Source organism: Ranitomeya imitator, chromosome 4, assembly GCF_032444005.1.
Source record: "Ranitomeya imitator isolate aRanImi1 chromosome 4, aRanImi1.pri, whole genome shotgun sequence".
NCBI lineage: Eukaryota > Metazoa > Chordata > Amphibia > Anura > Dendrobatidae > Ranitomeya > Ranitomeya imitator.
In genome coordinates this window covers 417,877,963-417,905,502 of record NC_091285.1, presented here as the reverse complement: position 1 = coordinate 417,905,502, position 27,540 = coordinate 417,877,963, and positions in this window count along the sequence as shown.

Below are 27,540 nucleotides of genomic sequence, written 5' to 3'. Positions count from 1 at the left end.
AACCCTAACCCTACCCCTAACCCTAACCCTACCCCTAACCCTACCCCTAACCCTAACCCTAACCCTACCCCTAACCCTAACCCTACCCCTAACCCTACCCCTAACCCTAACCCTACCCCTAACCCTAACCCTACTTCTAACCCTAACCCTACCCCTAACCCTACCCCTAACCCTAACCCTACCCCTAACCCTACCCCTACCCCTAACCCTAACCCTAATTTTAGCCCCAACTGCTGTTCTCCTGCCGGCCGGCAGATGGAGACAGATGGCGGGCGCACTGGGCATGCGCCCGCCATTTTCTTCTGCCGGCGGCCAGGAGGAGCAGCAAGAGGATCCAGGGACCTAGGTGAGTATGCTAGGGTCCCCGAATCCCCCTATTTCTCTGTCCTCTGATGTGCGATCACATCAGAGGACAGAGAATTACACTTTACTTTTTTTTTTTTTTTTTTTTGCGGTCGCCGGTAAACAGTTAATTACCGGCGATCGCAAAACAGGGGTCGGTAATACCGACCCCGATCATGCTCTTTGGGGTCTCGGCTACCCCCGGCAGCCGAGACCCCAAAGATTCTCCCGGTGCCGGCCGGCGGGCGCACTGTGCATGCGCCCGCCATTTTGAAGATGGCGGCGCCCACCGGGAGACACGAGGAGCATCGGGGGAGCTAGGTGAGTATTGGGGGGCCACCTGGGACCCCTTTTCTCTGTCCTCCGATGTGCGATCACATCGGAGGACAGAGAAATTAACAAGAGATCGCGTTTTTTTTTTTTTTTTTGCGATCGCCGGTAAACGGTTAATTACCGGCGATCGCAAATGCGGGGAGGGTTAAAAACCCCCCGAATCATGTTCTCTGGGGTCTCGGCTACCCCCGGCAGCCGAGACCCCGGAGAAAATCGGCCTCTGGGGGGCGCTATGTACTTTTTCCACAGCGCCGTTAATTAACGGCGCTGTGGTTTAAGTACCCTTAGCGGCCGCCGTTAAAAGGCGTATCGGCGGTCGCTAAGGGGTTAAGGGAGGATATTAGCGAAGGAAATGAGGATGCCGATTCCATATGGGTCGAAATTCATGGAGGGAAAAATGGTAACAAAATTCTCATTGGGGTCTGTTACAAACCCCCAAATATAACAGAAACCATGGAAAGTCTACTTCTAAAGCAGATAGATGAAGCTGCAACCCACAATGAGGTCCTGGCTATGGGGGACTTTAACTACCCGGATATTAACTGGGAGACAGAAACCTGTGAAACCCATAAAGGCAACAGGTTTCTGCTAATAACCAAGAAAAATTATCTTTCACAATTGGTGCAGAATCCAACCAGAGGAGCAGCACTTTTAGACCTAATACTATCTAATAGACCTGACAGAATAACAAATCTGCAGGTGGTCGGGCATCTAGGAAATAGCGACAACAATAATGTACAGTTTCACCTGTCTTTCACTAGGGGGACTTGTCAGGGAGTCACAAAAACACTGAACTTTAGGAAGGCAAAGTTTGACCAGCTTAGAGATGCCCTTAATCTGGTAGACTGGGACAATATCCTCAGAAATAAGAATACAGATAATAAATGGGAAATGTTTAAGAACATCCTAAATAGGCAGTGTAAGCGGTTTATACCTTGTGGGAATAAAAGGACTAGAAATAGGAAAAACCCAATGTGGCTAAACAAAGAAGTAAGACAGGCAATTAACAGTAAAAAGAAAGCATTTGCACTACTAAAGCAGGATGGCACCATTGAAGCTCTAAAAAACTATATGGAGAAAAATACTTTATCTAAAAAACTAATTAAAGCTGCCAAAAAGGAAACAGAGAAGCACATTGCTAAGGAGAGTAAAACTAATCCCAAACTGTTCTTCAACTATATCAATAGTAAAAGAATAAAAACTGAAAATGTAGGCCCCTTAAAAAATAGTGAGGAAAGAATGGTTGTAGATGACGAGGAAAAAGCTAACATATTAAACACCTTCTTCTCCACGGTATTCACGGTGGAAAATGAAATGCTAGGTGAAATCCCAAGAAACAATGAAAACCCTATATTAAGGGTCACCAATCTAACCCAAGAAGAGGTGCGAAACCGGCTAAATAAGATTAAAATAGATAAATCTCCGGGTCCGGATGGCATACACCCACGAGTACTAAGAGAACTAAGTAATGTAATAGATAAACCATTATTTCTTATTTTTAGGGACTCAATAGCGACAGGGTCTGTTCCGCAGGACTGGCGCATAGCAAATGTGGTGCCAATATTCAAAAAGGGCTCTAAAAGTGAACCTGGAAATTATAGGCCAGTAAGTCTAACCTCTATTGTTGGTAAAATATTTGAAGGGTTTCTGAGGGATGTTATTCTGGATTATCTCAATGAGAATAACTGTTTAACTCCATATCAGCATGGGTTTATGAGAAATCGCTCCTGTCAAACCAATCTAATCAGTTTTTATGAAGAGGTAAGCTATAGGCTGGACCACGGTGAGTCATTGGACGTGGTATATCTCGATTTGTCCAAAGCGTTTGATACCGTGCCGCACAAGAGGTTGGTACACAAAATGAGAATGCTTGCTCTGGGGGAAAATGTGTGTAAATGGGTTAGTAACTGGCTTAGTGATAGAAAGCAGAGGGTGGTTATAAATGGTATAGTCTCTAACTGGGTCGCTGTGACCAGTGGGGTACCGCAGGGGTCAGTATTGGGACCTGTTCTCTTCAACATATTCATTAATGATCTGGTAGAAGGTTTACACAGTAAAATATCGATATTTGCAGATGATACAAAACTATGTAAAGCAGTTAATACAAGAGAAGATAGTATTCTGCTACAGATGGATCTGGATAAGTTGGAAACTTGGGCTGAAAGGTGGCAGATGAGGTTTAACAATGATAAATGTAAGGTTATACACATGGGAAGAAGGAATCAATATCACCATTACACACTGAATGGGAAACCACTGGGTAAATCTGACAGGGAGAAGGACTTGGGGATCCTAGTTAATGATAAACTTACCTGGAGCAGCCAGTGCCAGGCAGCAGCTGCCAAGGCAAACAGGATCATGGGATGCATTAAAAGAGGTCTGGATACACATGATGAGAGCATTATACTGCCTCTGTACAAATCCCTAGTTAGACCGCACATGGAGTACTGTGTCCAGTTTTGGGCACCGGTGCTCAGGAAGGATATAATGGAACTAGAGAGAGTACAAAGGAGGGCAACAAAATTAATAAAGGGGATGGGAGAACTACAATACCCAGATAGATTAGCGAAATTAGGATTATTTAGTCTAGAAAAAAGACGACTGAGTGGCGATCTAATAACCATGTATAAGTATATAAGGGGACAATACAAATATCTCGCTGAGGATCTGTTTATACCAAGGAAGGTGATGGGCACAAGGGGGCATTCTTTGCGTCTGGAGGAGAGAAGGTTTTTCCACCAACATAGAAGAGGATTCTTTACTGTTAGGGCAGTGAGAATCTGGAATTGCTTGCCTGAGGAGGTGGTGATGGCGAACTCAGTCGAGGGGTTCAAGAGAGGCCTGGATGTCTTCCTGGAGCAGAACAATATTGTATCATACAATTATTAGGTTCTGTAGAAGGACGTAGAACTGGGGATTTATTATGATGGAATATAGGCTGAACTGGATGGACAAATGTCTTTTTTCGGCCTTACTAACTATGTTACTATGTTACTATGTTATGATCTCCCATACTGCACATTGGCCCCCACAGTGGTCCTCATACTTTGTAATTGCCCCCACGGTAAGCTCCCATGCTATATAATAGCTCCCACATAGGTCAGGCTCGGACAGACCAATGCGCTGGTGTCATAGTGCCAATCGATACATAGAACATCAGATGGTGCACTATGCTTCCCAAAGAGAGCAATCAAATATTTTGAAGCTGTCAAAAAATGTCACCGGCAGTTTGAAGCTAGACTTGCTAAAAGTCTTGGATAGGACATTCAAAAGATAAATAATGAGGTAAACCAGGGATCATGCCCCTGAACACCCTCTCTCCTTTTAATGTAGGTGTAACACTACTCAGAAAAGACAGGGTGAGGGTAAAACAGTGTGGCAATAATTTATTGAACTACCAACACACAATAGCATATACAACAGTCCCAGCAAATACTTAACATGGTACAAATTGCAGGATCTCACCCTTCCGCTGACCTGCTGGGATAAGAGCAGCTGTGACTTCAGAGCTTCGAGAGCCAACTACCCCACCTGCAGCACACACAGAGAGAGGATGTAATGCTTAGGAAGATGACAGTCCATTGAGGTACAATGCCACAGGGTCACAATCTGGCATTACCGAACATCTCTATTTAGCCAGGTGACCGGCGGGTCTCATTCCTTGTTCACACAAATGTATCCATTAACCTCAGTCGACTGGTGGGTCCAAATTCTGACTAGTCCAAACATATCCATAGCGTCGCGATGGTCAATGGAGAAGATCTGTATTCTTCCTGTCGGGGCTGTGGTCCCCTAAGTTGGCATCCTGTAGAATGATAAATCTGTGTCTCTCTTGATAGAGCCATGACTTGGCAGCTGTCCTGTAGTGAGTCTCTGGTTCTTTAGAATGTTTGGATGTCTGGATGTCTTGACTGAATCTGTGTCTCATGTTACAGAAACATATAACCTCTTTTTATGGTTAGCAACTATCCTTTTTCAGCATTCACAGGTAAAGGGGAAGAATGATGATACGACCAAATTGCACTGTTTGATTATGTAATCTATTTGCATTGTTTTTCTTCCTTGTTTTGCAAGTCAACAAATTGGCTGGTCTGGACAATGTTTAACCCCTTCATGACCCAGCCTATTTTGACCTTAAAGACCTTGCCGTTTTTTGCAATTCTGACCAGTGTCCCTTTATGAGGTAATAACTCAGGAACGCTTCAACGGATCCTAGCGGTTCTGAGATTGTTTTTTCGTGACATATTGGGCTTCATGTTAGTGGTAAATTTAGGTCAATAAATTCTGCGTTTATTTGTGATAAAAACGGAAATTTGGCGAAAATTTTGAAAATTTCGCAATTTTCACATTTTGAATTTTTATTCTGTTAAACCAGAGAGATATGTGACACAAAATAGTTAATAAATAACATTTCCCACATGTTTACTTTACATCAGCATAATTTTGGAAACAAAATTTTTTTTTGTTAGGAAGTTATAAGGGTTAAAATTTGACCAGCGATTTGTCATTTTTACAACGAAATTTACAAAACCATTTTTTTTAGGGACCACCTCACATTTGAAGTCAGTTTGAGGGGTCTATATGGCTGAAAATACCCAAAAGTGACACCATTCTAAAAACTGCACCCCTCAAGGTACTCAAAACCACATTCAAGAAGTTTATTAACCCTTCAGGTGCTTCACAGCAGCAGAAGCAACATGGAAGGAAAAAATGAACATTTAACTTTTTAGTCACAAAAATTATCTTTTAGCAACAATTTTTTTATTTTCCCAATGGTAAAAGGAGAAACTGAACCACGAAAGTTATTGTCCAATTTGTCCTGAGTACGCTGATACCTCATATGTGGGGGTAAACCACTGTTTGGGCGCACGGCAGGGCTTGGAAGGGAAGGAGCGCCATTTGACTTTTTGAATCAAAAATTGGCTCCACTCTTTAGCGGACACCATGTCACGTTTGGAGAGCCCCCGTGTGCCTAAAAACTGGAGCTCCCCCACAAGTGACCCCATTTTGGAAACTAGACGCCCCAAGGAACTTATCTAGATGCATAGTGAGCACTTTGAACCCCCAGGTGCTTCACAAATTAATCCGTAAAAATGAAAAAGTACTTTTTTTTCACAAGAAAATTTTTTTAGCCTCAATTTTTTCATTTTCACATGGGCAACAGGATAAAATGGATCCTAAAATGTGTTGGGCAATTTCTCCTGAGTACACCAATACCTCACATGTGGGGGTAAACCACTGTTTGGGCACATGGTAAGGCTCGGAAGGGAAGGAGCGCCATTTGACTTTTTGAATGAAAAATTATTTCCATCGTTAGCGGACACCATGTCGCGTTTGGAGAGCTCCTGTGTGCCTAAACATTGGCGCTCCCCCACAAGTGACCCCATTTTGGAAACTAGACCCCCCAAGGAACTTATTTAGATGCCTAGTGAGCACTTTAAACCCTCAGGTGCTTCACAAATTGATCTGTAAAAATGAAAAAGTACTTTTTTTTCACAAAAAATTTCTTTTCGCCTCAATTTTTTATTTTTACATGGGCAGTAGGGTAAAATGGATCATAAAATTTGTTGGGCAATTTCTCCCGAGTACGTCGATACCTCATATGTGGGGGTAAACCACTGTTTGGGCACTCGGCAGGGCTCGGAAGGGAAGGCGCGCCATTTGACTTTTTGAATGGAAAATTAGCTCCAATTGTTAGCGGACACCATGTCGCGTTTGGAGAGCCCCTGTGTGCCTAAACATTGGAGCTCCCCCACAAGTGACCCCATTTTGGAAACTAGACCCCCCAAGGAACTTATCTAGATGCATATTGAGCACTTTAAACCCCCAGGTGCTTCACAGAAGTTTATAACGCAGAGCCATGAAAATAAAAAATAATTTTTCTTTCCTCAAAAATGATTTTTTAGCCTGGAATTTCCTATTTTGCCAAGGATAATAGGAGAAATTGGACCCCAAATATTGTTGTCCTGTTTGTCCTGAGTACGCAGATACCCAATATGTGGGGGTAAACCACTGTTTGGGCGCACGGCAGGGCTCGGAAGGGATGGCACGCCATTTGGCTTTTTAAATGGAAAATTAGCTCCAATCATTAGCGGACACCATGTCACGTTTGGAGAGCCCCTGTGTGCCTAAACATTGGAGATCCCCCAGAAATGACACCATTTTGGAAACTAGACCCCCAAAGGAACTAATCTAGATGTGTGGTGAGGACTTTGAACCCCCAAGTGCTTCACAGAAGTTTATAACGCAGAGCCATGAAAAAAAAAAAAAATTATTTTCTCAAAAATGATCTTTTAGCCTGCAATTTTTTATTTTCCCAAGGGTAACAGGAGAAATTTGACCCCAAAAGTTGTTGTCCAGTTTCTCCTGAGTATGCTGATACCCCATATGTGGGGGTAAATCACTGTTTGGGCACATGCCGGGGCTCGGAAGTGAAGTAGTGACGTTTTGAAATGCAGACTTTGATGGAATGCTCTGTGGGCGTCACGTTGCGTTTGCAGAGCCCCTGATGTGGCTTAACAGTAGAAACCCCCCACAAGTGACCCCATTTTGGAAACTAGACCCCCAAAGGAACTTATCTAGATGTGTGGTGAGCACTTTGAACCCCCAAGTGCTTCATAGAAGTTTATAATGCAGAGCCGTGAAAATAATAAATACGTTTTCTTTCCTCAAAAATAATTATTTAGCCCAGAATTTTTTATTTTCCCAAGGGTTACAGAAGAAACTGGACCCCAAAAGTTGTTGTCCAGTTTCTCCTGAGTACGCTGATACCCCATGAGTGGGGGTAAACCACTGTTTGGGCACACGTCGGGGCTCAGAAGGGAAGTAGTGACTTTTGAAATGCAGACTTTGATGGAATGGTCTGCGGGTGTCACGTTGCGTTTGCAGAGCCCCTGGTGTGCCTAAACAGTAGAAAGCCCCACAAGTGACCCCATTTTAGAAATTAGACCCCCCAAGGAACTTATCTAGATATGTGGTGAGCACTTTGAACCCCCAAGTGCTTCACAGACGTTTACAACGCAGAGCCGTGAAAATAAAAAATCATTTTTCTTTCCTCAAAAATTATGTTTTAGCAAGCATTTTTTTTGATTCACAAGGGTAACAGGAGAAATTGGACCCCAGTAATTGTTGCGCAGTTTGTCCTGAGTATGCTGGTACCCCATATGTGGGGGTAAACCACTGTTTGGGCACACGTCAGGGCTCGGAAGTGAGGGAGCACCATTTGACTTTTTGAATACGAGATTGGCTGGAATCAATGGTGGCGCCATGTTGCGTTTGGAGACCCCTGATGTGCCTAAACAGTGGTAACCCCTCAATTCTACCTCCAACACTAACCCCAACACACCCCTAACCCTAATCCCAACTGTAGCCATAACCCTAAACACAACCCTAACCGCAACACACCCCTAACCACAACCCTAACCCCAACACACCCCTAACCATAACCACAACCCTAATTCCAACCCTAACCCTAAGGCTATGTGCCCACGTTGCGGATTCGTGTGAGATATTTTCGCACCATTTTTGAAAAATCTGCGGGTAAAAGGCACTGCGTTTTACCTGCGGATTTTCCGCGGATTTCCAGTGTTTTTTGTGCGGATTTCACCTGCGGATTCCTATTGAGGAACAGGTGTAAAACGCTGCGGAATCCGCACAAAGAATTGACATGCTGCGGAAAATACAACGCAGCGTTTCCGCGTGGTATTTTCTGCACCATGGGCACAGCGGATTTGGTTTCCATATGTTTACATGGTACTGTAAACCTGATGGAACACTGCTGCGAATCCGCAGCCAAATCCGCACCGTGTGCACATAGCCTAATTCTAAAGGTATGTGCACACGCTGCGGAAAACGCTGCGGATCCGAAACAGTTTCCCATGAGTTTACAGTTCAATGTAAACCTACGGGAAACAAAAATCGCTGTGCCCATGCTGCGGAAAAACTGCACGGAAACGCAGCGGTTTACATTCCGCAGCATGTCACTTCTTTGTGCGGATTCCGCAGCGGTTTTACAACTGCTCAAATAGAAAATCGCAGTTGTAAAACCGCAGTGAAATGCGCAGAAAAACCGCGGTAAATCCGCCATAAATCCGCAGCGGTTTAGCACTGCGGATTTATCAAATACGCAGCGGAAAAATACGCAGAGGACCAGAATACGTGTGCACATACCGAAACCCTAACCCTAGCCCTAACCCTAACCCTACCCCTAGCCCTAACCCTAACCCTAACCCTACCCCTACCCCTAGCCCTAACCCTAACCCTACCCCTAGCCCTAACCCTAACCCTAACCCTACCCCTAACCCTACCCCTAACCCTAACCCTACCGCTAACCCTAACCCTAGCCCTACCCTTACCCCTAACCCTACCCCTAACCCTACCCCTAACCCTAACCCTATTCTAACATTAGTGGAAAAAAAAAATTTCTTGACTTTTTTATTGTCCCTACCTATGGGGGTGACAAAGGGGGGGGGGGTCATTTATTATTTTTTTTATTTTGATCACTGAGATAGATCAAAATGCACTTTGGAACGAATCTGCTGGCCGGCAGATTCGGCGGGCGCACTGCGCATGCGCCCGCCATTTTGGAAGATGGCGGCGCCCAGGGAGAAGACGGACGGGACCCCGGCTGGATCGGTAAGTATGATGGGGTGGGGGGGACCACGGGGGGGGGGATCGGAGCACGGGGGGGAATCGGAGTGCGGGAGGGGTGGAACGGAGCACGGGGGGCGTGGAACGGAGCACGGGGGGGCTGGAATGGAGCACGGGGGGGTGGAACGGAGCACCGGGGGGGGTGGATCGGAGTGCAGGGGGGGTGATTGGAGCACGGGGGGGTGATTGGAGCACGGGGGGAGCGGACAAGAGCACGGGGGGGAGCGGAGCACTGGACGGAGGGGAGCCGGAGCAGTGTACCGGCCAGATCGGAGGGCTGGGGGGGCGATCGGATGGGTGGGGTGGGGGCACATTAGTATTTCCAGCCATGGCCGATGATATTTCAGCATCGGCCATGGCTGGATTGTAATATTTCACCCGTTATAATGGGTGAAATATTACAAATCGCTCTGATTGGCAGTTTCACTTTGAACAGCCAATCAGAGCGATCGTAGCCACGAGGGGGTGAAGCCACCCCCCCTGGGCTAAACTACCACTCCCCCTGTCCCTGCAGATCGGGTGAAATGGGAGTTAACCCTTTCACCCGATCTGCAGGGACGCGATCTTTCCATGACGCCGCATAGGCGTCATGGGTCGGAATGGCACCGACTTTCATGACGCCTACGTGGCGTCAAAGGTCGGGAAGGGGTTAATCAATATATCAGCAAACATCATTGTTCCATGACCCTGTATCACTAGTCATCCAGGATGCGAGCACAATATGTTACAACAAATTGGCTTGGAGTAGCCTAGGCAGTCCTGGAGTGGTCTAGCCAGTCTCAAGATCTCAACCCCATAGAAAACCTTTGGAGGGAGTTGAAAGTTTGTGTTACCCAGCGACAGGCCCAAAATACCACTGCTCTAGAGGAGATCTGCATGGAGGAATGGGCCAACATACCACCAACAGTGTGTGCCAACCTTGTGGAGGCTTACAGGAAACGTTTGACCTCTGTCATTGCCAACCAAGGATATATAACAAAATATTGAGCTGAACTTTTGGTAATGACCAAATACTTATTTTCCACCATAAATTGAAAAATAAATCTTGCCAAATTAGACAGGGTGATTTTCTGGATTTGTTTTCTCAAATTTGACTATCATTGTTGTGGTGTACCTATGATGTCAATTATAGGCCTCTCTCATCTTTTTAAGTGGGAGAACTTTCACAATTGGTGGCTGACTAAATACTTTTTTCCCCACTGTATTGGTACCCAGAACTGAAATGCATAATCCAATGATGCTAGCAAGGTGCTGCATAAGATTAGCCAGCTGTGATTCGCCAGCGCAGCACCTTACTCAGCTTAAATAAAAGCCATATCACAAGTGCCACTGCCATCTGCTCTTGCCAGTGTAGGGAAAGGACACATTTGGAGTCAGGTACAGATAGTGACAGCGCACTCTGCAACCACAACGCTGTCTGTACTCTGCAACCCCTATTTGTGCTTTTTCGTGCTAAAAGCTTCTGTGCGTACTCTGCACCCCCGCCTGTGGGAGTTCTGTCCTTAAAGCCAGTTTGTGTACTCTGCATTTCTTCACCTGTGGGAGTACTGTCCTTAGAAGCTGCTTTGTGTTTCCTATTACTGTGATGAATAAATAATTGGCAATGCATCACTCATCTTATTGCTTTTAGTAGGCCCCAAAAATACATTTTCAGGCCTGGTGTGTCTAGTCTAGTAGTTTTGCAAATCAATATATTGCATCAGCCTTATCGTTGACATTTGTAACTGGTGTTCGTTTTCTAGTAGTTTTACAAATCAATATATCGCATCAGCTGTGTTGTTGCCATTTCTAGGCCCCAAAAATAAATTTTAAGGCCTTGTGTCTGTTTTCTAGTAGTTCTACAAATCAATACATTGCATCAGCCATGTTGTTGTCATTTCAAGGACCCAAAAATGCTTTTTTTTAGGCCTGGTGTCTGTTTTCTAGTAGTTTTGCAAATCAATATATCGCATCAGCCTTTTAGTTGGGATTTCTAGGCCCCCCCCCACCCAATTTTTTTTTCGGTCTGGCGTCTGTTTTCTAATAGTTGTGCAAATCAATATATTGCATCATGTGGAGCCTTGGTGATACTGGTTTAGCAGCCGATGCACCTACTACGTGCACAATTACAACACCTTTCTGTGGTGTACACAGGAGATTGAGTCCTTTCGTAGGCACTAGGGTTGAGCGAAACGGATCGGACAAATTCAAAAATCACAGACTTTCGGCAAAGTCGGGTTTCATGGAACCCGACCCAATCCTAGTGTGGGATCGGCCATGAGGTTGGCGATCTTCCCGCCAAAGTCGCGTTTCGTATGACGCTTTCAGCGCCATTTTTCAGCCAATGAAGGAGGACGCAGAGTGTGGGCAGCGTGATGACATAGGTTTCAGTCCCCACCATCTTAGAGAAAGCCATGACAGTGATTGGCTTGCTTTCTGCGGCGTCACAGGGGCTATAAAGGGGCATGCACACCGACCGCCATCTTACTTCTGATGATCGTAGCATAAGGAGAGATTGCCGCAGCTTCATCAGAAGAAGGGATATAGTTAGGGAGGGAAGATTAACCCCCGAAACTGCTTGTGCTGTAGCGATTTCCACTGTCCAATACCACCATTTGTTTGCAGGGACAGTGAATGCTACATTTTTGTGCATCAGCTCTGTAGCTTATTAGGCTGCCTTATAAGGCTCCCTTTGCTGTGCAAACAGACTGCTTTTTTAAAAGCAAAAATCCTGTTGCTCCTTTCTGCACAGTTATCTTGTTTATTTGTCCACACTTTTGTGTGCAGCAGTCCTTTTTATTGCTGCCATACTTTTCCTGAGATCATTGTAGGGAGATTGAAATTGTACTAGAGTCCTTGTATTTTTTCATATATCTTCCAGCCACTTTCTGCCACTTAGATTGCGTTGTTTTATACACTGTGCCTGAGTTTTGGGTCAGTCTCCCCCCAAAAAAGGGAGTTTCAAATTCTCACAAAGTGGATCTAATGCAGTCCTGTTAGTTTGGTGTATGTCAGCCAGCCACTTTCTGCCACTTAGATTGCGTTGTTTTATACACTGGGCCTGAGTTTTGGGTCAGTCTCCCCAAAAAAAGGGAGTTTCAAATTCTCACAAAGTGGATATACTTCAGTCCTGTTAGTTTGTCGTATATCAGTCAGCCACTTTCTGGCACTTGCATTGCGTTGTTTTATACACTGGGCCTGAGTTTTGGGTCAGTCTCCCCCAAAAAAGGGAGTTTCAAATTCTCACAAAGTGGATCTACTGCAGTCCTGTTAGTTTGGTGTATGTCAGCCAGCCACTTTCTGCCACTTTGATTGCGTTGTTTTATACACTGGGTCTGAGTTTTGGGTCAGTCTCCCCAAAAAAAGGGAGTTTCAAATTCTCACAAAGTGGATCTAATGCAGTCCTGTTAGTTTGGTGTATGTCAGCCAGCCACTTTCTGACACTTAGATTGCGTTGTTTTATACAGTGGGCCTGAGTTTTGGGTCAGTCTCCCCAAAAAAAGGGAGTTTCAAATTCTCACAAAGTGGATATACTTCAGTCCTGTTAGTTTGTCGTATATCAGTCAGCCACTTTCTGGCACTTACATTGCGTTGTTTTATACACTGGGCCTGAGTTTTGGGTCAGTCTCCCCAAAAAAAGGGAGTTTCAAATTCTCACAAAGTGGATCTACTGCAGTCCTGTTAGTTTGGTGTATGTCAGCCAGCCACTTTCTGCCACTTTGATTTCGTTGTTTTATACACTGGGTCTGAGTTTTGGGTCACTCTCCCCCCAAAAAAGGGAGATTCAAATTCTCAACAAGTTTATAAACACCTTGTTTTACAGTACCATATAATGGTTGTTATTTTGGTTAGATTTTCCAAAAAATGAGGAAGTCTCGTAGAAGAGGCCGTGGGCGGTGGTTGCCAGCTGGTACTGATGGTGGTGGTGGTGCATCTGGTGGTAGTGGCAAAAGCACAATAGCACCTAAGGCTGGAGGTGTTGAGCCAGCGTCATCGTCTGGCTACACAAGGCCTCGAAGGCTCCCTTATCTGGAAGTAGGAAAACGGCTTTTAAAGCCAGAGCAGCAGGAAAAAGTTTTGGCTTTCCTTGCTGACTCAGCCTCTAGCTCTTTTGCCTCCTCTTCAGATAGTTCCAAATATAAAAGCAGCGAGTTGTCAGTGGATGCTCCCGGTCAGGAACAAGATGTTTCCTTGTGTCCTTCACCCAAGCCAAAAGTGAAGGATGCGTCAGGCGACACTACAGGTTACTCCATGGAGCTCTTTACACATACCGTGCCTGGGTTAGAAAGGGAAATTGTTAACTGCACATTACAAGATGAATCGGACATGGAGTGCATTGATGCACAGCCACAGCTAGATGCTGTTCCATTGACTCAGATCACTACATTGCCCTCGCAGTGTACTGAGCCAGAATCTGACCCTGATGAGACCATGGTGCCGCGTCACGAACGCTATAGCACCTTACACGGTGACACAGAGGAAGGTGCACATGACTTTGAAGAGGAGGTGATAGATGACCCAGTTGTTGACCCAGATTGGCAGCCATTGGCGTAAGAGGGTGCCACTATCCAGTAGCTCTGAAGCGGAGGAGGATGATCCGCAGCATCCATCTACATCGCAACAGCTGTCATCTGGCAGGCCCGTATCAGGCCAAAAACGTTTGTCAAAAACAAAAACAGTTTTAGGACAGCATGGCCATCCAGTGAAAGTAGCACAGCGTGCAATGCCTAAAAAGATATTCCATAGTAGGAAGAGCGCAGTGTGGCAATTTTTTTTACCCAAGATCCGAATGATCAGTCAAAAGTTATCTGTAAGAAATACTCAAAGACCTTTAGCAGAGGGAAGAATCTTCAAAATTTAAATACAACGTGCATGCTTAGACATTTAACCAGCATGCACATGCAAGCCTAGACAAACTACCAAACATCCCATACCGTTGGTGCACCTGATCACAATGAAGGTAGTCAGCAACGCTACATTGCTTCCCTCACTGTAAGCCCACCGATTACGACACCACCAGCAGCAAATGTGGAGGTATCATCGCAAGGCCAAAGCAGTCAGGGAATCACAAGGTTATTGGTAGGAAACATTGTATGTAGGCCAACATTGAGAATACCATCACCAACCCTCTCTCAATCCACCATGTCCACCACCATCACCACCGCTAGATCCACCATATGCACCTCTCCAGTCCAGCTCACCGTACAAGAGACTCTCGTTAGGAAAGGAAAGTACTCATCCTGTCATCCGCGTACACAGAGTTTGAACGCCGACATTGTTAGACTAATCTCGTTAGAGATGATGCCCTACCGGTTGGTTGAAAGCGAAGCTTTCAAAGGCCTATTGGCCTACACAGTACCACGCTATGACCTACACAGTCGACACTTCTTTGCGAGAAAAACCATCCCAGTCCTCCACCAGCATGTCAAAGACCGCATTGTCCATGCACTGAGGCAATCAGTCAGTAGAAAGGTGCTCCTCACAACAGATGCATGGACCAGTAGACATGGCCAGGAACATTACGTGTCCATCATGGCACACTGGGTTAATGTGGTGGATGCAGGGTCCACAGGGGACAGCCATAGTGGGACAGTTCTGCCTAGCCCACGGTCTAGGAAACAGTTGGCTGTAGGTGTTTGCCACCCCACCTCCTCCTCCAGAAGCGAAAGCTCGTCCACAGAGCGCAGTCGCACGACCACTCCATCTGCAGCTGCCAGTGTTGCACACGAGGTGTCCCATTATCGAACAGCTAGTGGTAAGCGTCAGCAGGCTGTATTACAAATGAAGTGTTTGGGCGACAACAGACACATCGCGGAAGTACTGGCCGAGTACTTGCAGCAACAAACTCAGTCATGGCTGGGCAGTGTACATCTTGAGGCAGGCAAGGTAGTCAGTGATAACAGAAGGAATTTTATGGCTGCCATCGCCCTTTCAGAACTGAAGCACATACCTTGCCTGGCTCACACCTTGAACCTGGTGGTGCAGTGCTTCCTCAAAAATTATCTGGAGTTACCAGCCCTGCTCCTGAAGGTGCGAAGACTTTGCTTGCACATCCGCCGGTCGCCCATACACTCCAGCCATATGCTGAACCATCAGTGATTGCTGAATCTTCCCCAGCACCGCCTAATAATCGACGTTACAACAAGGTGGAACTCCACACTGCACATGGTTCAGAGGCTGTGCGAACAGAGGCGTGCTGTAATTAATTTGTGGGAGGATACACATACACGGGCAGGCAGTTGGATGGCAGACATGGAGTTGTCTGGTGTGCAGTGGTCGAAGCTCCAAGACCTCTGTCAAGTCCTTCAGTGTTTTGAGGAATGCACACGGCTGGTAACTGCAGACGACGCCATCATAAGCATGAGCATCCCACTAATGCATCTGCTGATGCAAAGTTTGACGCACATTAAGGAGCTGGCATTTGCAGCCGAGGAGGAGGGAAGCCTTGATGACAGTCAGCCATTGTCTGCTGAGGAAACTCTCCTGGAAGGTGGCCGATGAAGAGGAGGAGGAGTATGATGGGGATGAATATTTATGGGAGGAGGATGCTTCACAGGGGGCAATAGAAACTGTTGGCGTTGCAAGGTCAGGTACAGGGTTTTTGCGGGACATAAGTGATGTTGATTTGCAAGAAAGTGCTCCTCAACCCAGCACACGCAGTAAATTGACACCTGGAACATTGGCCCACATGGCCGAGTTTGCCTTGCGTATCCTAAAAAGGGACCCCCGCCTTATCAAAATGATGACCGATGACGATTACTGGTTGGCCTGCCTCCTGGATCCACGATATAAAGGAAAATTACAAAATATCATGCCGCATGAGAACCGTGAGTAAATATTGGCTACCAAACAAGCAACTCTTGTAGACCGTTTGATTCAGGCATTCCCAGCACACAGCGGCGGTGATGCTTCTCATACGAGCCGTAGGGGGCAACATGGCAGAGGTGTTAGAGGTGCACAAATCCAAAGTGGCATTGGACAGAGGGGTTTTATGACCAGGTTGTGGAGTGATTTTGCAATGACCGCTGACACGACAGGTATTGCTGCATCGATTTAAAGTGACAGGAGACAGCATTTGTCCAGTATGGTTATAAACTACTTTTCCTCCCTTATCGATGTTCTCCCTCACATGTCATTCCCCTTTGATTACTGGGCATCTAAAATAGACACCTGGCCTGAATTGGCAGATTATGCATTACAGGAGCTCGCTTGACCTGCTTCTAGTGTGCTATCAGAAAGAGTCTTCAGTGCTGCTGGTTCAATACTGACCGAAAAAAGGACACGTCTGGCTACCCAGAATGTTCATGATCTAACCTTCATTAAAATCAACCAATCATGGATTTCAAATTATTTTGCCCCACCTTCTCCTGCTGACACGTAGCTTGCCTGAAAAATGTCTTGCTTTTGGCCTCCTCTTACTGACTTCTCCAATTTCGCCATTTTTATACTTCCCTAAATGGGCTGACTCCCCCCACAGGGCCGTGGTCACCACCTGGCGCAAGCACCCGTGCAAATGCCATTTGCCTGGACAGGTGGGTGCGCCCACTCTTGGGCGACGGCACTGGCACAGGGTCTCTCATAGTACAATGAAGTGTCTCTGACGATGGTGGTGCACAACCAACATTAGACACACCGCCGTAATATGAGGGGCCCTGTGCCAGTACTGTTGCCCATGAGAAAGTGTTCCCCCCCAGCTCGAACAGTGCTCTACCACTTGCAATACTTACCTCTCCCTGCTCCACCACTGTGTAGTCTGTGCTGTTAAATCCATCAATGGCACTGCCAATACAAATTTGTTGAAATGATAGATGATAGTTAAAATATACAGGGGCCCTGTTCTCCATTTAGACCAGTTAATACATTGTGCCTACTACTACTGTCTGCTACTCAGCAGAGGAGCCCACCCCAGTACCTAGCTATGCTGCCTGTTTAGTCCTGTTACCAATTTTGAACTGCTTTTAGCCTACTTTTGTATTTTGGCATACTAACCGTGTCTGCGCCACTCATTACAGTTGTCCTCCACTGAACAAAGCTATGCCGCCTGTTTAGTCCTGTTACCAATTTTGAACTGCATTTAGCCTACTTTTTTATTGTGGGCCTACAAACTGTCTGCGCCACTCATTACACTTTTCCTCCACTGAACAAAGCTATGCCGCCTGTTTAGTCCTGTTACCAATTTTGAACTGCAATTTAGCCTACTTTTTTTATTTTGGGCCTACTAACTGTGTCTGCGCCACTCATTACACTTGTCCTCCACTGAACAAACCTATGCCGCCTGTTTAGTCCTGTTACCAATTTTGAACTGCAATTTAGCCTGCTTTTTTTATTTTGGGCCTACAAACTGTGTCTGTGCCACTCATTACATTTGTCCTCCACTGAACAAAGCAATGCTGCCTGTTTAGTCCTGTTACCAATTTTAAACTGCTTTTAGCCTACTTTTTTATTTTGGGCCTACTAACTGTCTGTGCCACTCATTACAGTTGTCCTCCACTGAACAAAGCTATGCTGCCTGTTTAGTCCTGTTACTAATTTTGAACTGCATTTAGCCTACTTTTTTATTGTGGGCCTACAAACTGTCTGCGCCACTCATTACACTTTTCCTCCACTGAACAAAGCTATGCCGCCTGTTTAGTCCTGTTACCAATTTTGAACTGCATTTAGCCTTCTTTTGTATTTGGGCCTACAAACTGTGTCTGCACCACTCATTAAAGTTGTCCTCCACTGAACAAAGCAGTGCCGCCTGTTTAGTCCTGTTACCAATTTTAAACTACTTTTAGCCTACTTTTTATTTTGGGCCTACTAACTGTGTCTGTGCCGCTCATTACAGTTGTCCTCCACTGAACAAAGCTATGCCGCCTGTTTAGTCCTCTTACCAATTTTGAACTGCTTTTAGCCTACTTTTTTATTTTGGGCCTACTAACTGTGTCTGTTCCACTCATTACAGTTGTCCTCCACTGAACAAAGCTAGGCCGCCTGTTTAGTCCTGTTACCAATTTTGAACTGCTTTTAGCCTACTTTTGCATTTGGGCCTAAAAACTGTGTCTGCGCCACTCATTACAGTTGTCCTCCACTGAACAAAGCAATGCTGCCTGTTTAGTCCTGTTACCAATTTTGAACTGCATTTAGTCTACTTTTTTATTATGGGCCTACAAACTGTGTCTTCGCCACTCATTACAGTTGTCCTCCATTGAACAAAGCAATGCCGCCTGTTTAGTCCTGTTACCAATTTTAAACTGCTTTTAGCCTACTTTTTTATTTTGGGCCTACTAACTGTGTCTGCGCCACTCATTACACTTGTCCTCCACTGAACAAACCTATGCCGCTTGTTTAGTCCTGTTACCAATTTTGAACTGCATTTAGACTACTTTTGTGTTTCGGCCTACAAACTGTGTCTGCGCCACTCATTACATTTGTCCTCCACTGAACAAAGCAATGCCGCCTGTTTAGTCCTGTTACCAATTTTAAACTGCTTTTAGCCTACTTTTTTTATTTTGGGCCTACTAACTGTGTCTGTGCCACTCATTACAGTTGTCCTCCACTGAACAAAGCTATGCCGCCTGTTTAGTCCTGTTACCAATTTTTAACTGCTTTTAGCCTACTTTTTTATTTTGGGCCTACTAACTGTGTCTGCGCCACTCATTACAGTTATCCTTCACTGAACAAATCTAGGCCGCCTGTTTAGTCCTGTTACCAATTTTGAACTGCACTTAGCCTACTTTTGTATTTGGGCCTACTAACTGTGTCTGCGCCACTCATTACAGTTGTCCTCCACTGAACAAAGCAATGCCGCCTGTTTAGTTCTGTTACCAGTTTTAAACTGGTTTTAGCCTACTTTTTTTATTTTGGGCCTACTAACTGTGTCTGTGCCACTCATTACAGTTGTCCTCCACTGAACAAAGCTATGCTGCCTGTTTAGTCCTGTTACCAATTTCGAACTGCATTTAGCCTACTTTATTATTTGGGCCTATATCTGTGTTTCCTCCTCATCCTGCCCATTGCCCTGCCACTGCTAGATGAGTCTGCTGGTACATTGACCCAGACCACTACATTCCCCTTGCACTCTACACAGCCTGAATCTGACCCTGCTGAAAGTCAGGTTCCCCTTCCCGCATACTATACCACCTTACACGGGGACAAAGAGGAAGGTGCAGATGAAAGTGCAGGTTCCTTCATCAGGTGGGGGGCATACTTGTTGGCAATGTCACTGGCACAGGGCCCCTCATAGTACGCAAAAGTGTCTCTTTGCAGTGGGAGGCACCACCCGCCGTCAACCATACCGCCGTACTATGAGGGGCCCTGTACCAGTGCCAAGTGCCAACGAGTGGGCCCCCCTGTTTGCCTAGGATCACAGCACTTGCAAAGTTGAAATACTTACCTCTCCCTGGTCCACCGCGGTGACGTATTCCGCGTTTCCGGGGCCCACGAAAATCTTGAGCCAGCCCTACCCCCCCACAACTTTAGCCAAATGACCCCCTGTTTTCAATGCCTAACTAATATTATAAGGTAAATTAAGATTGACAAGCTTCAGAAATAAGAATTGATGTTTTTGGCATTAAAATGGGCACTGTAGGTGTTTTCCTGTCCTCCACTCACTGCCGACTTTGATTCCACATTGACTTGCATTGGGTTTTGTGTTTCGGTCGGCCCCCGACTTTTCAAAATAATTGGCCGATTTCACCCGACTTGACTTTTGACAAAGTCGGGTTTCGCGAAACCCGACTCAATCCTAAAAAAGTATAAGTCGCTCAACTCTAGTGGTAATGTCTATAACCAAAATTAGAAAAAAAAATTCTCTGTCCAAATATATATGGACTTAACTTTACATACCACTTATATGCCTGCTGGAAAAAAACAATTCAGGCCATAATGAATAAGATGGTGTTACAGGAGGAAGAGGAGCAGAGCCAATTCACACGACCTGTCGTCCACACAGGGCTCAGAAGGTTGGTAACTGTCCCAACATCGGCAAGGTATCCAACTCTACAAGCAGGAGACAGTTTGTGAAGATGATGAGGAGGAGGAACAACCATTTTCACAGCAGTGTGGCACTGAAATTAGCTCACAGGCATCACTAGAATGTGGCTTGGGTGATACAGAGTATCCAGACGATATACCTCTCAAGGAGGACAGCTTGTCGCTGTCTCTGGGCAGACTAGCACACATGAGCCAATACATTCTGCAGTGCCTGTGGTATGACCGCCAAGTTGACCATATGGTGACCATTGCAGATTATTAGGTGACCACCCAGATAAATCCCTGCTAGAAATGCAACGTACCATCATTACGTCTGTCACTAGAGAGGTATCGCAATATGTGTGATTACAAGCACATGCTAGTAGAAAAATTACTAATGGCTTTCCCACCAAACAGTGGGGGCTCAGTGAAACAACAAGGCTGAGCAAGAAGTCGCCAACGCATCTGGGACATTGCCAGCACTTTTGAAGGCAGGGTTAGCATGGCCGAAATGTGGAAAAACTTTATGCCCACACCACAACATCAGGTAACACTGCATTTGCAGGAGGCAGAGTTACAAGAACATGGTGGAAAACTACTTGTCCATACATCTACACGTACTAACAGATGGGTCTGCTCCATTTAACTTCTGGGTCTCAAAATAGGACACATGGCCTGATCTTGCCCTTTATACTTTGTAGGTGGTGGCCTGCCCTGCAGCAAGTGTACTGCCGTAACTTGTGTTTAGCACGGCAGGGTGGTCATCACAGACAGACGCATACACCAGTCCACATCCAACGTGGCTAACCTAACATTCCTTAAAATAAACTAGGCATGGATCCCACAAGACTTGCCCTTACCTTTGGATGAATAGATGGCAATAACAGCCATACCCATTCAGTCTTTTTCTCCCTTGGTAGGTTGGTCTTTCCAGTATCTGGTACACTGCAAGGGTTACAGTCCTAAAGGGAGACTGTGGGTACTAGCCTCTGATGTTTATGTGATCACGTTGGTCCAGTCATTTCACGTGGCACACCCAGATAAACCTGGCCCTGAGGTTCCGTAAGTCCCTCTTAGAAGGGGGGTACTGTCAAGGGGATGCTGTGACAGAGAGGGACCAGAAGATAGCTGCGTCTGTCTTGATGAACTTCTGCACTGGTTAGAAGTACTTCACCATCTTATTAAACAATTCAGGTTGTTTCCTTGATGGCAGTACTAGAGTTAATCTGTTTACTTGAAGCTCCTGGAGCTTTCCTACCTGGATCGTCTCAGCTGTTCAGTGTTGGCCACTCTTCTCTGCAATATATGCTCACCTAGATATTGCCAGTGTTAGTTCTTACTGCCTGGTTTGGAGTTGGAGGTGTAGTTTATGTTTGGATTTGGCATTTGGAGATTTGTTTTCTTTTGTGTGTACATCCTCATACTCTCCTATTTGATTTGTCCTTCCTTACCTCCCCAGTATTGCTTGGTGAGTGTATTTTGCATAATTGTTATTTATGATTTATCCCTATGTGTCTTCCCTTGTTTGTCTGGTTAGTGACATCCTATACTTCAGCTTCCCATCTCCCTAGGTGGTAGAGGGGACAGATAAGGGTTGATTTAGAAGGAGCATATCAAGGCACAAGAATCTGGCGTCTCCATCTTCAGAGTTAATTCATGGGACAGGGAGAGACAAGGGTGCCCCTAGTTCTAGGGACCTTTTTAGCATCCACAATGCCAAGGCACTGCATGACATACTGGTTGTTAAATCGATATGGCAACAATATCCCATAGTTTTCATATGTCTGACCTGTGGTATAGGGTAGCAAGACAGAAGCCTTTTTTTCAAGGAAAAGAATCCAAGTGCTCCTATTTTTTGCTAAACTTACATAACATTTGCCAAAAGCATGTGGGAAAACATATTCTGGAATAATGAGACCAATATTGAACTTTTTGGCCATAATTCCAAAAGTTATTTTTGGCATAAAGCCAACACTGCACATCACCACATAACCACCATACCCACAGTGAAACATGGTGAAACCAGCATTATTCTTTGGGGCAGTTTTTTGGAAGCTGGAAGTTGGAACTAGAGCTTTAAGGATGGTGAAGGGAATTATGAAAATGTCCAAACATTGGTCAATTTTGCGGCAATTCTTCATGCCTGTGCATAAAAGCTGAAGATGAAGAAAAAATTAACCTTTAAGCATCATAAAAACTCTAAACTTACTTCCAAATCAACAAAGAATAGTTTTATCAGAAGAAGATAAAAGTTTTGAAATGGCTTAGCAAGAGCCCAGATCTGAATCCAATTGAAAATCTGTGTGTAAACCGAAAGAGAGGCCTCACAATCTGATAGATGGAAGCACTATTGCAAAAATAGTGGGCAAAGATTGCCAATTCGATATGTGTCATGCTGATAGACCGCTACCAAAAAAGTCTAAATGCTATCAACATATTATTAGTTTAAGTGTGTGCATATTTATGCAACCACATTATTTTTAGTTCTTCATTTTTTCCACCTAAAATGATTTCAACTTATTTTTAATGGAGGTGTACAGAAAATGGGTGACATTAAAAGTGGAAAAAGTTCTGAAGTGCTTCTTCTAGGTATGGTTGATTTTTTACATGATGAAAATCTGCCATTTTAACAAGGATATGTAGACTTTTTTTATCCAATGTATTTCATTTACAGTCTTGATATAACCCAATGACCATGGATGGATAATGCTGATCAGCAGGGAATGGTTAGGAATCACAATCTTTGGACTGACCACTACAGTCTCTGCATCAGGAGTGTGAAGAAAAAGGACTCTTAAGTTGCTTACTATTGATACTGATGCAAAAAAAAGCTTGATAGTAGTATAGAAAAATTCAACCAACTCTAAGATGCAATATTAATGAGTGGGCTCAAATAATCCCATACAGCTATTCTGACTGTGCAAACACCTCTGTCTATAGTGGTCCTAATTTATAATACTCTCAGAATTTCAGAAGTGCTTATTCTTTCTAGCGTCTGAGATGTGTATTTTCATGTGAAAATGATTCCCAGCGGAGGGAACATTTTTCTTTTGGAAGATTACCTTTTTCAGATCCCATCATTTCAGCAGAGGTCAGCAATAGTCTAATGTCTGCAGGGGCTGTCATCCTTCTTTGAGTATCTGTTCTTGGGGAACGATTGCTCTGAAAGCTCTGATTGTAATATTTTCATCCAGAAATGAATGGTGCCAGAAACATTTAATACAAAGATTTGTGGCTGCAGCAAACATTTATGGAGAAAAACCTTGAAGCATTCTAGTGTATTAAAGTATGAAACGTTTTCATATATAAGTGTGTATTGTGAGTATTGATTCCTTCTCTTCTATGCCCAGTAGAGGTGTTGCCAGGAACATTTAGACACTCAACTCTTACATGTCTATAGACATTAACAAGATGTACAGGTTCATAAGATGGCCAAGGAGGCTAATAGGCAATTAGGATACGTTTTATCCTGCAGTTGTCTTAAATTTACAGACAGATTTAAAATGATTAGCTGGGATTTAAAAAATTGGCATTTTTTTTAATTTTTAGTGAAAAGAATCTGTCAGCAGGTTTTTGCTATGTAATCTGACAACAGGATGATTTAGGACCAGAGACCTTGATTTCAAGCAATGTAGTTTGTTTACTGGGAGCAGCAGTTGTGATAGAATTACAGTTTTCTCAGATGCAGATCTAGCAGTGCTCAGAATGCTGAGCAGTGTATAACCCCGCCCATACAACTGATGGGTAGCTTACTAGCTTTCTGTATGTAGACGATAATCAAAGGTGGGGAGGAGGCTGGACCAGGAAGCACGAGACTTCTAGTCTTCTAATCTGTTGATAAAACGCTGATTTTATTGAAACAGCAAAACACAGCCCAGTAAGTGACTCATCGCTGCAATCAAGGTCTATGCCCTGATATTCTGCTCTCAGATTACATAGCAAAAGCCTGGTGTTGTTTCTAGAATAACAAATGCTGCCTTTTTCTAATCATGGACAACTTAATTAATAATAAAATTCAGCAATAACACTACTATAGTTACCTAAACTGATTACTGCTTGTTCATTACAAGTATAATGCTTCCTAGATTGTGTTTGTGCATAGATAATGAAGTTGCCTATGATCAAAGCGCACATGACAGCTTTAATAAAGGGTCACCTAGATGGTTAAAGGGGTTCCCCATAGGATGGGCCATTAATATAAGTTAGATGGGGGTCCGGCGCCTGGCTTCACCAGTCCTGCTGTTCCGAATTCCATAAGGGGCCAGATGTGAAAAATGTATGGAGTGGAAAAGCCCAGCTCCTTCACATGGTCCAGTGTCCTCTGCCAGGTACTGCAGGTCAGCTTCTAGTCAAATGAATAGTAGGAGCTTATGTGCAATATCCGACAGCAGCCACTGAACAGTGAGTGGAGCTGCTTTGTCCAACTCCATACGCTGTTTACATCCAGCTACTGGCGGAGTTGGAAATCATGGATCATTGATGTGACAAGTGTCGGACCCCCATCGATCTGATATTGATGGACTCTTAGCATTTTATTCTAGCGGGCACACATCCTCCTGAGTTTTTGGAGCTGTCAAACGTACACGATGGTTAGAAAAATTTGGATATCTGGTCATTGCAGTGTGAGGGAAACCTTGGCAGCTCATCAGCTCACGTCAACATGAGAAGAGAATTTTATATAGTAATCATACAAAATAATATTATGTATCGCATGTAGTGTTGAGCATTCCGATACTGCAAGTATCGGGTATCGGCCGATACTTGCGGTATCGGAATTCCGATACCGAGATCCGATACTTTTGTGGTATCGGGTATCGGTATCGGATCAATAGGGATGTGTAAAATAAAGAATTAAAATAAAAAATATTGATATATTCACCTCTCCGGCGGCCCCTGGACATCACGCTGGTAACCGGCCGGCTTCTTTGTTTAAAATGAGCGCCTTCAGGACCTGCGAATGACGTCGCGGGTTCTGATTGGTCGCGTGCCGCCCATGTGACCGGCACGCGACCAATCAGAAGCCGCGACGTCATTCTCATTCACAAAACTCCTAATTCTCGGAATTAAGGACCTGCGAATGACGTCGCGGCTTCTGATTGGTCGCGTGCTGGTCACATGGGCGGCACGCGACCAATCAGAACCCGCGACGTCATTCGCAGGTCCTGAAGGCGCTCATTTTAAACAAAGAAGCCGGCTGGTTACCAGCGTGATGTCCAGCGGCCGCCGGAGAGGTGAGCATATCAATATTTTTTATTTTAATTCTTTATTTTACACATCCCTATGGATCCCAGGGCCTGAAGGAGAGTTTCCTCTCCTTCAGACCCTGGGAACCATGAGAATACCTTCCGATACTTGATGTCCCATTGACTTGTATTGGTATCGGATATCGGTATCGGCGATATCCGATATTTTTTGGGTATCGGCCAATACTATCCGATACCGATACTTTCAAGTATCGGACGGTATCGCTCAACACTAATCGCATGTTATCATCAGAAGTCGCTAGGCATCCTGAGACTAAGAATTTGAAAGTACATTAGGAATATGTGCCTGTCCATATGTGGTGTTAACATGTTATGGCAGTAAAATCTAAAAATTTGTAAAGTTGAAATGATGTTAATTAGTCCTGGCATAAACATGTATAAACTTATATATTGTCACTGTAGTTCAATAATGTCTTGCGTGCAATGCATGTTTTGTGCTGCGATATGTGGCATCGTGATATAGTCATCCACATTGCTAGAATATATATATAGCAATAAACTAATTTAATGAAAATGAAAGACTGATGCTTCCGAATCTTTACAAAGAAAAAAAACAAGTTAATGTAATGCACGACCATAAGTGTCTCGCCTCACTCCCCTCTGCATATGTTCCTTGCACCCCTGGCTGCAGTCCTCCCTCTGAGCATTTTCATTCCAGCTGCCTCCTTGAGATGATGATTTAGCTTCATGCTGACGTCCCTGCAAACAATAGTCGCAGATGGGAGGCGGGTACCGGACACACCACCCAAAATGCCTATTATGTCAGGAAGCTTTTCTCTTCTCATCAGTTTCTTATGGCTATTAATATTGCCCATTTCTAGATGATTTATCCTCGAGGTGTCTTTGTTAACTCTGCGGATGCCATAACATTTGTAAGATGTTCTTTAGATACAATTAGACTGCACAGTAGAAACACTGAATACCTATGAACACTGCAATAATCATCATTCTTATTATTACAGAAAATACCCTGTGCTATGTGTGTACATGGTCATTGTATGTTTTGCCATATCTACGCATACAGTAGATGCATGTCCATACTGCAAGCTTATGTAATAGGCTTCATTACAGTTTGGAAATACAAGGGTAACATCATGTATTAAAGTGAATGTCACCAGTTTTTTTTCCACTATTCTGAGAGCAGCATAATGTAGAGACAAGGACCCTAATTCCAGCTATGTCTCTGTAACGTGGCTGGGAATGGTAGCCGTCCGACCATGCTACATGAATATGTGGGTGCTGTAATTAACTCAGCAATAAGCCTCTGAAGATTGCATGGTGCCCTTGTACTTGGCAGGCCAGGACCAAATGTTGTTTTATTGTACAGCAGTTTGATAAGAACTAAGTGTTAGGACAGGCGGAATGCACCAAATAATGATTAGCAATGATATAAGGTGCGTTCGCAGTCCAGGGTCCACCGTGCAGCTAAGACACCTGATGCTTGGTAATGACGGACTATATATAGTGTGAGTACACACACGGGTTAGCTTCACCCGGTATGAAGGAAGTGAATCCTGTTGCATCACAGGGCCGCTATACCGCACAGAGAGAGCAAGCACGGCGACACAGAACTCTGTCCCAAGACTCAGGGTAAAAGTCCCTCTAGATCTCTTGCGCTCGACACTTCTACTGTGGTGCCAGGGAATCAACTTAAACTAAATATTAACCGCACAAGAGTGCGTGCAGCGCCGCTCTGGCGGATGCCACTAACCACCCTGACAAAGGCCAGGAAAGCGCACTATCTGCGCACGGCGCCGCTCTGGCGGTCGCTGCTAACTAGAAACAGTATCTTGTGCTAATGTGCATGATGGCACTGTCAGGCGCTAGGTAGCTCTACCATTCGCGAGCAGGCAACAACACTAGGGATGGGAACGATTCGGAGCTTTCATCTATCGACAGGCATTCATCCACACACACAAGTTAAACAGTTTACAATAGCGCATGGCCGAGCGGCAATGCGAACCTTTTATAGTAGTAGCACTCCGGGACCTTCCTGATGGTCCAATAGGAGCTGCAACAG